General features: G+C 36.3%; 1 protein-coding gene across 1 annotated transcript in view; it reads right to left on the bottom strand.

Moving 5' to 3' along the window:
• LOC131935718 (protein-cysteine N-palmitoyltransferase HHAT) overlaps nucleotides 1–10,414 on the bottom strand; it is a 57,721-nt gene extending 47,307 nt beyond the window's left edge. Inside the window, exon 1 of the mRNA XM_059292294.1 lies at nucleotides 10,273–10,414. The gene's annotated coding sequence lies outside the window, so the exon portion shown is untranslated. The remainder of the gene's footprint in view (nucleotides 1–10,272) is intronic.
• Nucleotides 10,415–14,770: the final 4,356 nt, after the last annotated feature.

Here is a 14,770-nt window from a genome sequence, read left to right as displayed (position 1 = left end):
GGCATGTAGGCTACTTTCGCCTAACAATTTCAGATGCAATCATAAAAACTAGCAATTAGAGACCGTAATTAGCTTAATTTAATTACGCCCCAAGGACCATAAAATTGAGGACATGATTTCTAAAGATACCGACAAGACTGGAGGCCTATTGACACAGTTACTTCGGCCCCAATCGATGTGAGTGCGCTGGCCGTGATCGTATAGTGGTTAGTACTTCGCGTTGTGGCCGCGACAACCCAGGTTCGAATCGCTCAAGATTTTTAGTCCGTGTATTTATAAATACTTAATCAAGTCATTAGATAAAGTAGAAAATAAACTATATAAAAAACTTTTTTTAAAACCACGTTTTTCATATGTAGCAACGGACTAAAAAGGAGAAAATAAAATACTTTAAAAAAAACTTTTTAAAAAACTACGTTTTTCTTGTGGACTAAAAAGTAGAAAATAAACTTTCATACATTTGATGACAAAAAACGTGGGTCGGGCAGATGGGTCGGGAAATTTGATGGTGAACATACCCACGTTTTTTGTCATCAAATGTATGAAAATTTATTTTCTACTTTTTAGTCCACAAGAAAAACGTGGTTTTTTAAAAAGTTTTTTTTTAAGTATTTTATTTATTTTTTATTTTTTTAGTTTAGACTAAGGTTAGGGTTTAACCAGTCTGGGTTTAGCCGAACTTGCACTGACCTGATAATTTATATAAGCGGAGGGACGTAGATATAGTTACCCCCCCCCCCCCCCCCCCACACACACACACACACTTTTCAGGGCTTACATTAGTGAAATTTGTTTTAACATTTTAAAAAACATTTGGGGTTTTTTAACGCCTTTCAAAGATTCCGTCAGCTATTTACTAGCGAGTCATTCCCTGCGCGTTGCCGCTGTCTCAGAAGAAGGTCTGTCGTAATATTTTGAGAGGGTTTCATCAATACGTTACCAAGCCAATGTTCTTAGACGATTGACCTTTTTTTCTAAAACTTACTCAGATGTAAAAAATGCATGCGTTATATTTCTTTGATTATAATTGTCGGGGCACGGGTTTACATACACTACCGTGGCTTTCGGGCATTTGTCGCATTCGGGCAAGTGTCAATTCGGGCATTTGTCGCATTCGGGCAAGTGTCCATTCGGGAAATCGGCTTTCGGGCAAACGGCATTCGGGCAATTGTCTTTCGGGAATTTGTCGTAGACCCGTTTTACTTAAACGTTTTTAAAAGGCTGGAAGTAGCCTGTTTTGAATATTAGTTATTGAAAGTAAAAGGTAGGTTAGTATAATAATTGCTTTATTTGCCGAATTAATGAGAATTAAAACCGAAACTAGACGGAAGGTGGGAGTATACAAAGGATATGGCAAAGTTTATCTCAAGAGTATAGAAAATTGTGTTGTAAGGCCATAGCTCATTGACAGTGGCGGATTATAGAGTTGAACAGGAGACTCCCCAATTTCAGTGGCTCCATAATTTTCTCTTTTTAAACAACAGTAAAAATAATTTTCCTACCGGTTTTTAATTGTTTCGTACAATCTAAATGAACGGTGAATTTCCAAATCATAAGCTTTTTACCCTCTAAATTTACAAATACGAAAGTATGAGATCTTTTTTTTCTCTCATGAAAACATACGTTTGTCCCTTAGTCGGACATCAACTTCCACGCTCTACAGTTCAAACTGTAGATGTCATCGCTTCATGTCAAACAATGTTCATTTAACATCAGCTCTCCCAAAAATAATAATGTGGTCCTGGTTGATTTTGCTTAGCTTATAAAATACGAGCAGCAAGTATATCACATAAGGCTTACTTTGTCAGATCTGCAGAGTTTATGCCAAGCATCTATTCGGCGGGAGGGGGGAGGGTATATAGAAAAAAAAATTTAACAGTGTCCGCCTTCCCCCCCCCCCCCCCCCCCCCCGGAAAATTTCAAGGACACCCGGATAAAAGAATCTGGAACACTGTCTGCAAATGTATAGTGGACTGATCACAGATATTAAAATAATATACAGTGACATATCTATTATTATAATCGTATTGTGTCTCCCATTGGATCTAGACTAGCAGCACTATAACTCTAACATGTTTAGGCCTAACACAGTAGGCCTATTTAAAAAGAAGGTATAGAGAGATGATTTCAAATTTTGTTATCTGAATCCAATTTTCGTATAGTTTCGATTTTTAAACGATAAGTTATAATCAATCACGATTTTAAAAGTACCGTAGTTGTAATATCAGCGTTGTAACACATGTATCCTGGATTTAAACTCCTAAAGTAATAAAAGTTTTAATTGAGTATTATTTTCCTATATGTTTCGTAATTTTAAACACATTCCTACCTAAACATGTTCGACAAAAGCGTTGCTAGAGCTTTTGTTAGTCAACGCGATATGGATGGCGCTAGTATTTGAATATCCCATAAATATTTATGATTGTTCCACGTAGGGTGGTTTGAGATATTCTTTATTTTCTTTTATATTCTGTAGAAGAGCTTTTCTTAAAGTCATTTTTCGTCTCTTGTATTTGCATGTGCCAAATAGATCTAGTACTTTCTTCAAAAAAATTTGCCGGGGCCCTGCTCAAGCTTAATCCGCCGATACCAAGTGCTAAGGGTGCTCTGTCAAAACGGCCCGGGACATATCGGCCCCGTCAAAACGCCCCCGTCAAATTGACCCCCGACAAAATGACCCAGTCAAAATAGCCCCGTCAAAAGGGCCCCGACTTATTGGCTCCCGTCAAATCGGCTCCCGTTAAATTGACTCGCGACATATAGACTCCCGATAAATGGGCTCCCGATATTTAGGCTCCCGACATATTGGCTTCCGACAAAATGACTCAGGACATAATGGCTCCAGACAAGTGAATGGCATAACCACTATTGGATTAAAGGTAACCATTTTGTCCTACCTCCAATACCACTATATCCTCTTTTAAATGCCTGAATGAATTTGTTTTTTATGAACCAACATCAATTCACAAACAAATCGAGCCCTTAACAGCTAAATTTTACCAATTCTTAAGATTTGATAATGTTTAATTTACAACAGTAAAGATCTGTTGCTTAAAAGCGAGCACAGAAGTGAAAATGTACGATATACATGATGTTTACAGGATAATGGCATTTTGTTTTGATAACCTACAATCATACTGCAGGTAGGAATGTACAACGTGAACCTCTCTCCCCACACACTGAGTTGGAACAGCCTATACTATAACCGACTCATTTATGGAAGTTATAGATACTATTGCTTATAATAGATAAACTGTTATAAAAATAAGGCCTGCCGAACAAGAGATGCATACGTTGTATAATACAATGTATTACTTAAGAGTGTTGGATAAGTTAACTCTAAAGAATATTGATGAAGGGGTTCCACTGGCAGGTATAATATTCAATGAGACCGTTTTGCCGGGAGACTTAGTCTCTACAGAAACCGTATTGTCAGTGGTCCTTTAGTCAGGAGCCAAATTGACAGGAGCCTATTTGTCGTGAACCTAAATGACGGGAGCCTATTTGTCGGGAGTCGTAATGACGGGGGCCGCTTTGGTCTAGAAACTAAATGACGGGAGTCTATATGTCGAGAGCTTAAATGACGAAAGCCTTATTGACCGGAGCCCTTTTGTCGGTAGCCTAAATGACGGGATCCATGTGTCGCTGGCCCTTTTGACGGGGTCAATTTGACGGGGCTCTTATGTCGTGGTCCTATTAACGGGGCCTTTTTGTCATTGGCCGTTTTGACGCCGCACGAGTGCTAAGATAGTTGCTTTGGAACTCTGGGCGCCCACCGTGTATTGACGAAAATCCAACCATCCCGGACGCCGCCTATAATATATTATAATTTTATGTTTTGCAGAATCCTTTTCGGAAGTATTCTCATCATTTCCCTAAACCCTAAACTATCATTGCACTAAAATGATCGGTATCAAACCGCATTTGATTTTTATTGTTTATACACCTTATATAGAGAAAAGTCGATTTGATTTTTATTGTTTATACTCCTTATATAGAGAAAAGTCGATTTGATTTTAATTGTTTATACACCTTATGTAGAGAAAAGTCGATTTGATTTTTATTGGTTATACACCTTATATAGAGAAAAGTCGATTTGATTTTTATTGTTTATACACCTTATATAGAGAAAAGACGATTTGATTTTAATTGTTTATACACCTTATGTAGAGAAAAGTCGATTTGATTTTTATTGGTTATACACCTTATATAGAGAAAAGTCGATTTGATTTTTATTGTTTATACACCTTATAATTATATAGAGAAAAGTCACACGGGGCCAGCCCTTGCGAAAATAAAAATGATTTTCTTTACAAAACTTCCACCGGAGTATTCTTAACAACTTCCCCAAACTTTCATGGCGATAGGAGGAAAGGTGTAATAATTCATACAGGACAAACCAACTCACCCACAAACATACTTTCATTTATATATTATATTATGCCGATCTAAGCCAGTAGTGATTTGCTGTCATTTTTCTCCACAGCAGAGATTGTGCAGAGAACGTTCTATTATCATACTATAAATCTATCTATCTATCTATCTATCTATCTATCTATCTATCTATCTATCTATCTATCTATCTATCTATCTATCTATCTATCTATCTATCTATCTATCTATCTATCTATCTATCTATCTATCTATCTATCTATCTATCTATCTATCTATCTATCTATCTATCTATCTATCTATCTATCTATCTATCTATCTATCTATCTATCTATCTATCTATCTATCTATCTATCTATCTATCTATCTATCTATCTATCTATCTATCCATCCATCCATCCATCCATCCATCCATCCATCCATCCATCCATCTATCTATCTATCTATCTATCTATCTATCTATCTATCTATCTATCATGTTTGAATTTTTTTTTGTTTGTCCGTTTGGTTACAGGAGAGAATCTGCACTGCCTGTAGAGCTGTAAAATAGTATCTAGGTAGAGAACAATTTTCTTTTTTAAACAAACTGTTAATCACAAATTCATTTAAAGACGTTAATTGATTTATTGATTTATTCGTTAGAAGATTATCCACATTAATTATAAAAGTTCAAAATAATGACTTTACTTATAGATATAGTGACATAGCATGATTTATTTACTTAACAATAATGGCGGCTTCCATCGAATATTTTGTTGCCTATTCAAAAGTTTAACGCATTATAAAGCTAATTTTCTGTCGGCTAGAGTTTTAACGCTACATCCGTTCAACAGTTCTTCTAATTTGAATATACTATAAATTTCTCTAGATCTATAGATCAGTTGTCAGATGAATGGAAAGTCAATGATTTTACCGCCCCATCCCCCCCCCCCCCCCCCGAACGAAATAAAATGTATATAATTTATATAGAAAATATATACTTTTAACAGTGTCCGCCCCCCCCCCCCCCCCCCCGAAGAAAGTCTACCCCCCCCCCCCCCCCGAAAACATCAAGTGCCCCCCGGAGAAAAAAGTCTGGAAGAAACACTAATTTTAGGTCCTGCTAGGGGGGGGGGATAACTATTCTACTACCCTCAGTAGCGTAGCGAGGGGGCGGGGGGGGGGGGCATATGTCCCCGGGCGCCGACCTTAAGGGGCGCCAAAAAGGGTTGGAAAAATAAATTGAAAGGATGAGGGGGGTGCAAATCGAAAGTTTGAGGGGGGGTGCAAATGGAAATCTCGAGGGGGGGTGCAAATCGAAAGTTTGAGGGGGGGGGGTGCAAATTGAAAAGTTTGTCGCCGGGCGCCGGGAAGGGTCGCTACGCCTCGACTACCCTTCTTGGCTTATCTAACTAATCTGTTCGGTCAGTGCAACCGTGGTAAAACCCACGGTGGTTAAACCCTAACCTTTATCTAGATAAAAACACACAAAAATTAACAATATAATAAAATTTATTTAACAAAAATATGGAGCCAAAACTTATATAAACAAGTTAATAAAAAGTCTATTGACAATTTAAGCGCAATTTCCTTATGTTATCCATAACCATTTTAAATCGAGATAAATCATATATTCAGCAATTAAATAATGCAACACAAGTAGTTTTAATAATTCAAAACAAAATAGAAAAAATATTTATTAACGAGATTGAAAAAAATATGCGGACGTGTAGGGGGTATTTAGTTGTCGCGCTCTCTATATTGCTATATAGTACTGTAGTGTATTATGTATAATGTAATTTAAAAAATTTTTTGTGACCTAACGAAAGGATATTTTTGAAAACTTTCTTCGGCAATATTGTTCTAAATTATGGCAGGAATCGATTGGTAAATGTTTCAAGTCAGTAAGTGGTATGGTTGCCCAGATATGGGCCAAAAACTGCATTTTTTCGAGGATTTTTGGCTTTTCCGGGAAATCCAGGAAGGAATTCCGGGAATTTTATTGGCCTATGTTCATCATCGGAACTTGCTTAACATATTTGCTTTTGGAACTAGTCCTCGATATTGCTTCGTTGAGGAGGAGATACGATTTAAAGCTGCGGACACGCTGCGGACACACATCCATCCAGAAATGACGAGTTAATAATCGCAATCCCCCAGTATGGAAATTGCGCTAAAAACTAGACAAAACAAAACACTCGACATACAAAACAAAAACAGAACTCAACGGAACAAAACACCCAATTTCGGACCACCGTCCATACAACACATAAATGTGACACAGAAACACTTCAACACACAGGCCTCAACATTCCCGCAGAATGTCCCTCCCTGTCCACACACCACATTCACGACCCAAAAAACCAATACTATGCACACGAAAACAGTCCCTAATACAACAATAACTAACAATCAGGACATAAAGCAAAGTGGAGCCACACTCCAAAAACAAAGTTTGCATAAATATTAACATCAAAATATAAACAAGACACGGTAAGTAGGCTATAAACCATTTTAAAATCAAAATCATATCAGAGCCATATTAGCGGACTGCTTAACTAAAAACCACAACAATCATCAAAGGAACACAAAAAGCGACATTCACCTTTTTGTAATAAAATAATAATTAAATAACTCCCCAGCCCCTTACACTATTTCAGTATCTATCTATCTATCTATCTATCTATATATATATATATATATATATATATATATATATATATATATATATATATATATATATATATCTACTACTAAAACTCAAGTTTGTTTACATGTTTGAATATTTATTTTTTTATTTGTTTTTTTGTTTGTCTGATCGATTATTGTCAATGGTTCTATTCATCGTGGACAGCTGTAAAATAGTATGTAGGTAGAGAACAATTTTTGATTTAAGACAGACTGTTAATCACAAATTTATTTAAAGACGTTAATTAATTTATTGATTTATTCATAGGTAGATTAACCACATTTTTTTTAAATGTTAAAACATTGACTAAACTTTGTGGGAATAGTGACGTCCCTTGATGTGTTTACTTTTTGGTACAATAAAAATGGCGGATTCCATCATAGACTTTGTGGCCCATTCAAAAGTTTAACGCGTTACAAAGCTAATTTTCTGCCGGCTATAACTTAAACAATACGTCCGTTTGCTGTATTTATTACGTTCCAACACTTATATCAATTTTAAACTGTCTTTTTTCATTTAGTATTACAATTAATTTCTCTAGATCTAAAGATCAGCTGTCGAAGGAAAGTTATGAATCTAGCCTAGATTCTAGATCTAGGTCACTAGACTCAATGTAAATTCTAGATCTAGACTTATTGTAAATTCTACATCTAGAATCTATTTCAGGCTTTAATTATTTTATATAAATCTTTGTTTAGCTTCAATGATCATCTAATTTGAGAATACATGGGATTTTTTTTTTTTATCTAGGTTCTATATCTAGAAAGAGTAGGATTACTCACTAACTTGGAGGCATGGTCGGCTGCTACCAACAATATGGCGTCCGGACCGAACGCATGACTTCCGACCATTTTTAGGCCATGTTTACCACGAGCAAAATGGCGGGTGTTCACATTATTTAAACATGGTATAGGTGGCCAGGGCTAAATATGCCAGAAAAGCATTTTAAAATTTGCTTTGGAGAATGAAGGCTAAATTTTAAAGTCAGTGTCATTAAAATTAATAGAACTTTTTTTTTACGTTTTCAATTATTTTTTCTTAAACCCTATATGTGAATGATAAGGTTGACTATCAGGACCTCGCGGGGCACAGGGCAGGTGAAGTAGGGTTCACCTGTTTCTATGTTCTCAGCATATGAAGGGATAGTGTGGTCAGAGACATGCTCGGCCGGAATCGTTTTTTTTTTTTAAATTCAAACATGTCTGAGACTTTGCGGGACACTGGGCAGGTGAAGTAGAGTTTAGTAGAGTTTTTAAAATATAAAAAACATCTTTTTGAATGTGGGGTCTGGTTTTTTGTGACGATAAGTGACACTGCAGTGGCGTAGCGAGGGGGGGGGGGAGACATGTCCCCGGGCGCCGACCTTAGGGGGTGCCAAAACGGGTTGGAAAATTAATTGAAAGGTTGAGGGGGTTGCAAATCGAAAGTTTGAAGGGAGGGGGGTGCAAATTGAAATCTTGCGGTGGGGGGGGGGGGGGGTTCAAATAGAAAAGTTTGTCCCCGGGCGCCGGGAAGGGTCGCTAAGCCTCTGAGTGACAGACGTGATGTTTTTTGATGGATGACCCCCGAAACCCACAGTTATCCAACGGATGAAGGGTAGTCTAGTTATTTTATGTAAATCTTTGTTTAGCTATGTAATTGACTAATTTGGGATAATATTTAATTTGAAATAATATAAGGGCCTCATCACGTAAATGAAGTTTCTTACGCAGACTAAAAGTAAAATATAGAAATAAATATACGTTCTTGAACCTAGATAGCTAAGATGTTAGTGTATTAGGTTACCATGCGGGTGGCACGGGTTCAAGACACAGTGTCAATGTAAAAAAAAATGTCAATGTTTTTTAAAGATGTGAATGTTAAAGTTGCCTATCGGAACTTGGCGGGATACAGGGCAGGTGAAGTAGAGTTCACCTGTTTCTGTGTCCTCAGCGTATGAAGGGATAGTGTGTTCAGAGCCATGCTCGGCCGACATCGGAGTTTTAAAGACAAAAACAGTTGGGGGGGGGGGGGGGGGAGACACTGGGCAGGTGAAGTAGACTTGATCTGTTTTTAATACGATAAAAACATGTTGTCTGAGACTTGGCGGGACACTAGGCAAGTGAAGTAGAGTTGGGTAGGTGTAGAGTTCACCTGTGACATCAGCATATAAAGGTATAGTGTGGTCTGGCCCATGATCTGCTGAAATCGAAGTTTTAAAAGACAAAAACATGTCTGAGTTGGGGAGGGGGGAGACACTGGGCAGGTAAAGTAGAGTTGATGTGTTTTTGTGAACTCAGCATATGAAGGGATAGTGTGGTCAGACCCATGCTCAGCCAAAATCGGTGTTTTTAAAGACAAAAGCGTCTGTGGTGTGATGTCTTTTTTAATGTGGGGTCTGGTTATTTTGTAACGACAAGTGACAGACTTGATGTCATTTATGGATGACCCCCGAAACCGACAGTTAGCCAAAGGATGACGGGTAGTCTAGTAATGTATTAAAATGCAGTTTGGTTAATTGTAATTTTGTTATTAAAATGTAATAAGTTAAAAACAAAACAATCAAATATAAAGTAAAACGCTTAGGCCAATGGATAAAAATATATTTTAGAAACTTCTTTTTTTTATGTTGCTTGCAACCCATTTTAAAAACAGGTCAAGTGCTGATGATGTCACACTGACACAAGTGCTGTGAATAATTTCTCGCTGTAAATATGTAGAACAGCCATCCAACACTGTGTGTGGGGAAGTAAGGCACTACATCAGATGTGTGGGGAAGCCACATACCACATAACGTGTCATTGATAGCCAAACATAGCTAGCAGTAATTGAAAACGAGACACGACAATAAAAATGATAAGGATGCTGTGTCAAGACAACTCTCTGCACACAAACCGAGGTGAGACGACTTGCCGTACATTAAGCTTATTTATGTCAAGCATCTTTCATCCCCAGCAGTCTTTACAAGAACGGACCATGACAAGCATCTTTCACCCCCCCCCCCCCCCCCCCAGTCTCTACAAGCACGGACCTTACCCAAGGAGTATCAGCGACCAATTGTCCCCATGGCTGAAGCCCTCGTGGCTTTGTCGAAATTAGATACTATCTATATTTTTTTTAAAATTCTATTGCATCGGAGAATCAATCATGTTCAAAGTGTAAAGGAAATCGTCTACTAGAAATCTGCCAAAAATGAATAGTACGAAGATTGGGAGGGGCGAAATAAAACTTACTTGACAAGCTGCTCACACTTGTTTGCTTGAGATAAACCTGATACGTTTCACAGCCTTGCCTAAATCACTGCGCACTATTGCTGCGCCACGTGAACTAGACTCAATCTGTCGCATTGACAGCTTATCATAGGCATAAGCTGCTGTCTCATTAACCCTTTGTCGGTCGCAGTGCACATAGTTCTTCTGCGTTTGATTATATAGACTTTTCCAGTCTATTGCTCACCAGTGAACGCCAAATAAAAAAAAAATTCATAAAAAACGTTTTAATAATAAGCTTTTATGTAATAATGCACTAAAAAGTAGAAAATAAATTATAGACTACTATTTAAATTACTATAAAGAAAAGCGTGGGTCACTTTAGTACCGATTGGATACCTTTACTAATATTTGAGAAGAGACCCACGCTTTTCTTTATAGTAATTTAAATAGTAGTCTATAATTTATTTTCTACTTTTTAGTGCATCATTACATAAAAGCTTGTTATTAAAACGTTTTTTTTGAATTTTTTTTAGTACTTTACATGTTTTATTTACAATAGAGTTACATGACTAAAAACCATTGCGCGCCTACTGAACGTGATGGCGCAGCTATTGAACGTACCGTGATGGCGCAGCTATTGAACGTGATGACGCGTGTGGTGTGGTTGGCAAGACAATAGATATGCCTACTAATTCGGTCCAAATTTTAATTAATTCATAAAAATTTAATTAGGCATCCAATTAAGTCAAATTTAATTTCAGATTGCATTGTCTTCATGCCTTGACCCACGTGTTAAATGTGAATAGTATCGGTCAAGTAGAAGTTTCCGAATTTTCACTCCTGCGTTTCGATCTAGACAGACTGACGACTGACGAGGAAGTGAGTTAAATAAAAGCTTGTAAAAGAAAATTCATAAAAAACGTTTTAATAACAAGCTTTTATGTAATGATGCACTAAAAAGTAGAAACTAAATTATACACTACTATTTAAATTACTATAAAGAAAAGCGTGGGTCACTTTAGTACTTTAGTACCTATTTGATACCTTTACTAATATTTGAGAAGAGACCAACGCTTTTCTTTATAGTAATTTAAATAGTAGTGTATAATTTATTTTCTACTTTTTAGTGCATCATTACATAAAAGCTTGTTATTAAAACGTTTTTTATGAATTTTTTTTTCAGTACTTTACATGTTTTATTTACAACTAGGCATGCTGCCCAGCTTTGCTTAGGCTTTCGAAAACATTGAGAATTTGAATGCTTAATTAATTCGCCCGAGGGTCGGTCTACGACCTCAGGAGTTATGAAGAGGCTCCTCCGTGGACATTTTTTTTTCGATTTATAGCTCATATAAGGCGCCGGTCAGTCGAGGTCAGTTTTGACCCCATCATCGTAGACTTTTCGGCCAACCGGCCCCCGTGTTCTGTCGCCCCAAGGCAAGATCCTGCCAAATTTGAAGCACCTGCGGCGCCGGGAAGTGCCCTATCGGGCACCCGACAACTTTGCTTTATATATTATAGAGATTAGCAAATTGCATAGATAAACAAAGATTTCAATAAAGTAATTAAGGCCTGAAATACTTTAGTATAGAAATGTATTATTTGAATAGATGAATCTAGAATATCTAGATCTAGAATCCAAATAAATAAAATAAATTTTATGAGTTTAGGCCGGAAAAATTGTATTGTATACATTTCATAGTGTACGTAGATCTAAATCAAATTTGAATGAAATAGTTCATTTCTTTTTATTCTAAACACGGTAGATGACGTCATTAGTTAATGTATAAGCAATAGTGACGTCACAGTTTTATGCGTTCTTTTTCACATCTAATTATGCTTTTCCGGTTGCATAAATAATACTGTTTCTCTACATTCGAATACGCCTTTATTTTTTATTTTTCTTCTTTAAATAAAATTGTGGTTATACATTTAAAACATCTAACATATTATTTTCAACAAAAGTCCGTATAAAGTTCTCCATATATCGCTGCCGATTCTGACGTGATGTCCGGCGAAAATATTTTGCGGACAGACAGAGATAGAGAAGAGCGCACACAGCCTTTTATATGTTAGGATAGTGTTACATGACTAAAAACCATTGCGCGTATATTGAACGTGATGGCGCGCCTACTGAAGGTGATGGCGCAGCTATTGAACGTGATGACGCGTGTGGTGTGGTTGGATAGACATGCCTATTGATTCGGTCCAAATTTTAATTAATTCATAAAAAATTAATTAGGCATCCAATTAAGTCAAATTTAATTTCAGATTGCATTGTCCTGATGTCTTGACCCACGTGCCAAATGTGAATCGTATCGGTCAAGTAGAAGTTTCCGAATTTTCACTCCTGCGTTTCGGTCTAGACTTACGACTGACGACTGGCGACTGACGAGGAAGTGAGTTAAATAAAAGCTTGTAAAAAAAAATTCACAAAAAACGTTTTAATAACAAGCTTTTATGTAATGATGCACTAAAAAGTAGAAAATAAATTATAGACTACTATTTAAATAACTATAAAGAAAAGCGTGGGTCACTTTAGTATCTATTGGATACCTTTACTAATGTTAAGGAAGACACCCACGCTTTTCTTTATAGTTATTTAAATAGTAGTCTATAATTTATTTTCTACTTTTTTGTGCATCATTACATAAAAGCTTGTTATTAAAACGTTTTTTATGAATTTTTTTTTCAGTACTTTACATGTTTTATTTACAATAGAGTTACATGACTAAAAACCATTGCGCGCCTACTGAACATCACGTTCAGTAGGCGCGCAATGGTTTTTGAACGCAGCCATTACGTGATGGCGCAGCTATTGAAGGTGATGACGCGTGTGGTGTGGTTGGATAGACATGCCTACTAATTCGGTCCAAATTTTTATTAATTCATAAAAAATTAATTAGGCATCCAATTAAGTCAAATTTAGTTTCAGATTGCATTGTCTTCATGCCTTGACCCACGTGTCAAATGTGAATCGTATCGGTCAAGTAGAAGTTTCCGAATTTTCACTCCTGCGTTTCGATCTAGACTGACGACAGACAGACTGGCGACGACAGAGGAAGTGAGTTAAATAAAAGCTTGTAAAAAGTGCATAGTAGTACGCAATATTATTAGTACTTTAAAAATTTACATTAGTTTTTTGAGAAATCGGAAGTAGCGTAAATTACTTCTTCCGGTCAATGGAAATTACTCAAAATTTAACAGAAGGTAGAGAATTAGATCTTATACTTACATGTGAAATTTCATTTATCTATCTAAAATAGTACTCAAGTTATAGGCTTCTGAAAAATTCAAAGTAGAAAAAGTACCACTTCCGGTTATCGGAAATCGCTCAAAAGTTGATAAGGATCTACGATTTTGATAAAATACTTATATATGAAATTTCATCAACCTAGCTGTAACGGTACTCAAGTTATCGTGTTTACACACAGACAGACAGACACACAGACATACGGACAGAATTGCAAAGCCCAGTTCTTCAGACTGGATTACGCATAAAACCTCTTAATTTTGATAAATCTGGGTTGATAATTTTTGCCCGATTAAAATAAGTCCTCTATAGCCTACTTCGGATGTGATGAAGGACTGAGGTGTAATACGGTGAAAATTGTAAAAATTTCAAGTGATTTTTGTGCACGATTACAATACTTTCTCTATACTTCGTGTATACGAGAAAGTAAAAAAGAGTTAGCAGACTGTCGGAGCGGGTGGATGGGAAGCGACACTCTTTGCCAAAATTTTAAGAGAGAAGAAAATTAGTATATTGTACTGATTATTACTTTGTTCAACCTAATTGATAATTCAATTTTCTTTATAGTAATTTAAATAGTAGTGTATAATTTATTTTCTACTTTTTAGTGCATTATTACATAAAAGCTTGTTATTACGCTACGCTACTGATGGGGAAGACACACACATTGCTGGGGCTAGATACTACGGTCTAGGCCTTGGATAGTGGCAGCCTTTCGGCTGACTGCTAAGGCTGGCTTATGGGCCCAGCCGATGTTTTGTTGTAATTTGTTTTAATTGAAATTTTTTTTGTCTCAAAACCCGAACAGGCCAGTAATATATATATATATATATATATATATATATATATATATATATATATATATATATATATATATATATATATATATATATATATATATATATATATATATATATATATATATATATATATATATATATATATATATATATATGGGGGGGGGGGCTAAAAAATGTTTGCGGGGTGGCCCTTTTTTTCTAGTTCCGCCACTGCCACTCTCTCTCTCGCTCTCTATCGGTCCCCCCCCCTTACGTTTGAATCTGCTCTTTTAGTACTTTAGTTTAACATTTTAAATTCTAAATTATTATAATTCTATGAGAAACTAAAATGTATTAAATTTTGTGACCTCGTTCATATATAAAACGAAGACATGAAAATGCGGTATCAATACCGCTAATATAGTGCCTTTTTCATAGTCTGCTGAGCTGATAAATCTAAAATAAATATTATGCTAGTTAGAAAGTT

This window comes from Physella acuta, unplaced genomic scaffold (genome assembly GCF_028476545.2).
Source record: "Physella acuta isolate Inbredline_101_S28 unplaced genomic scaffold, ASM2847654v3 ptg000155l, whole genome shotgun sequence".
NCBI lineage: Eukaryota > Metazoa > Mollusca > Gastropoda > Physidae > Physella > Physella acuta.
Note: the sequence above shows the minus strand (reverse complement) of the source record. Positions and strands in the feature narration are given on the sequence as shown.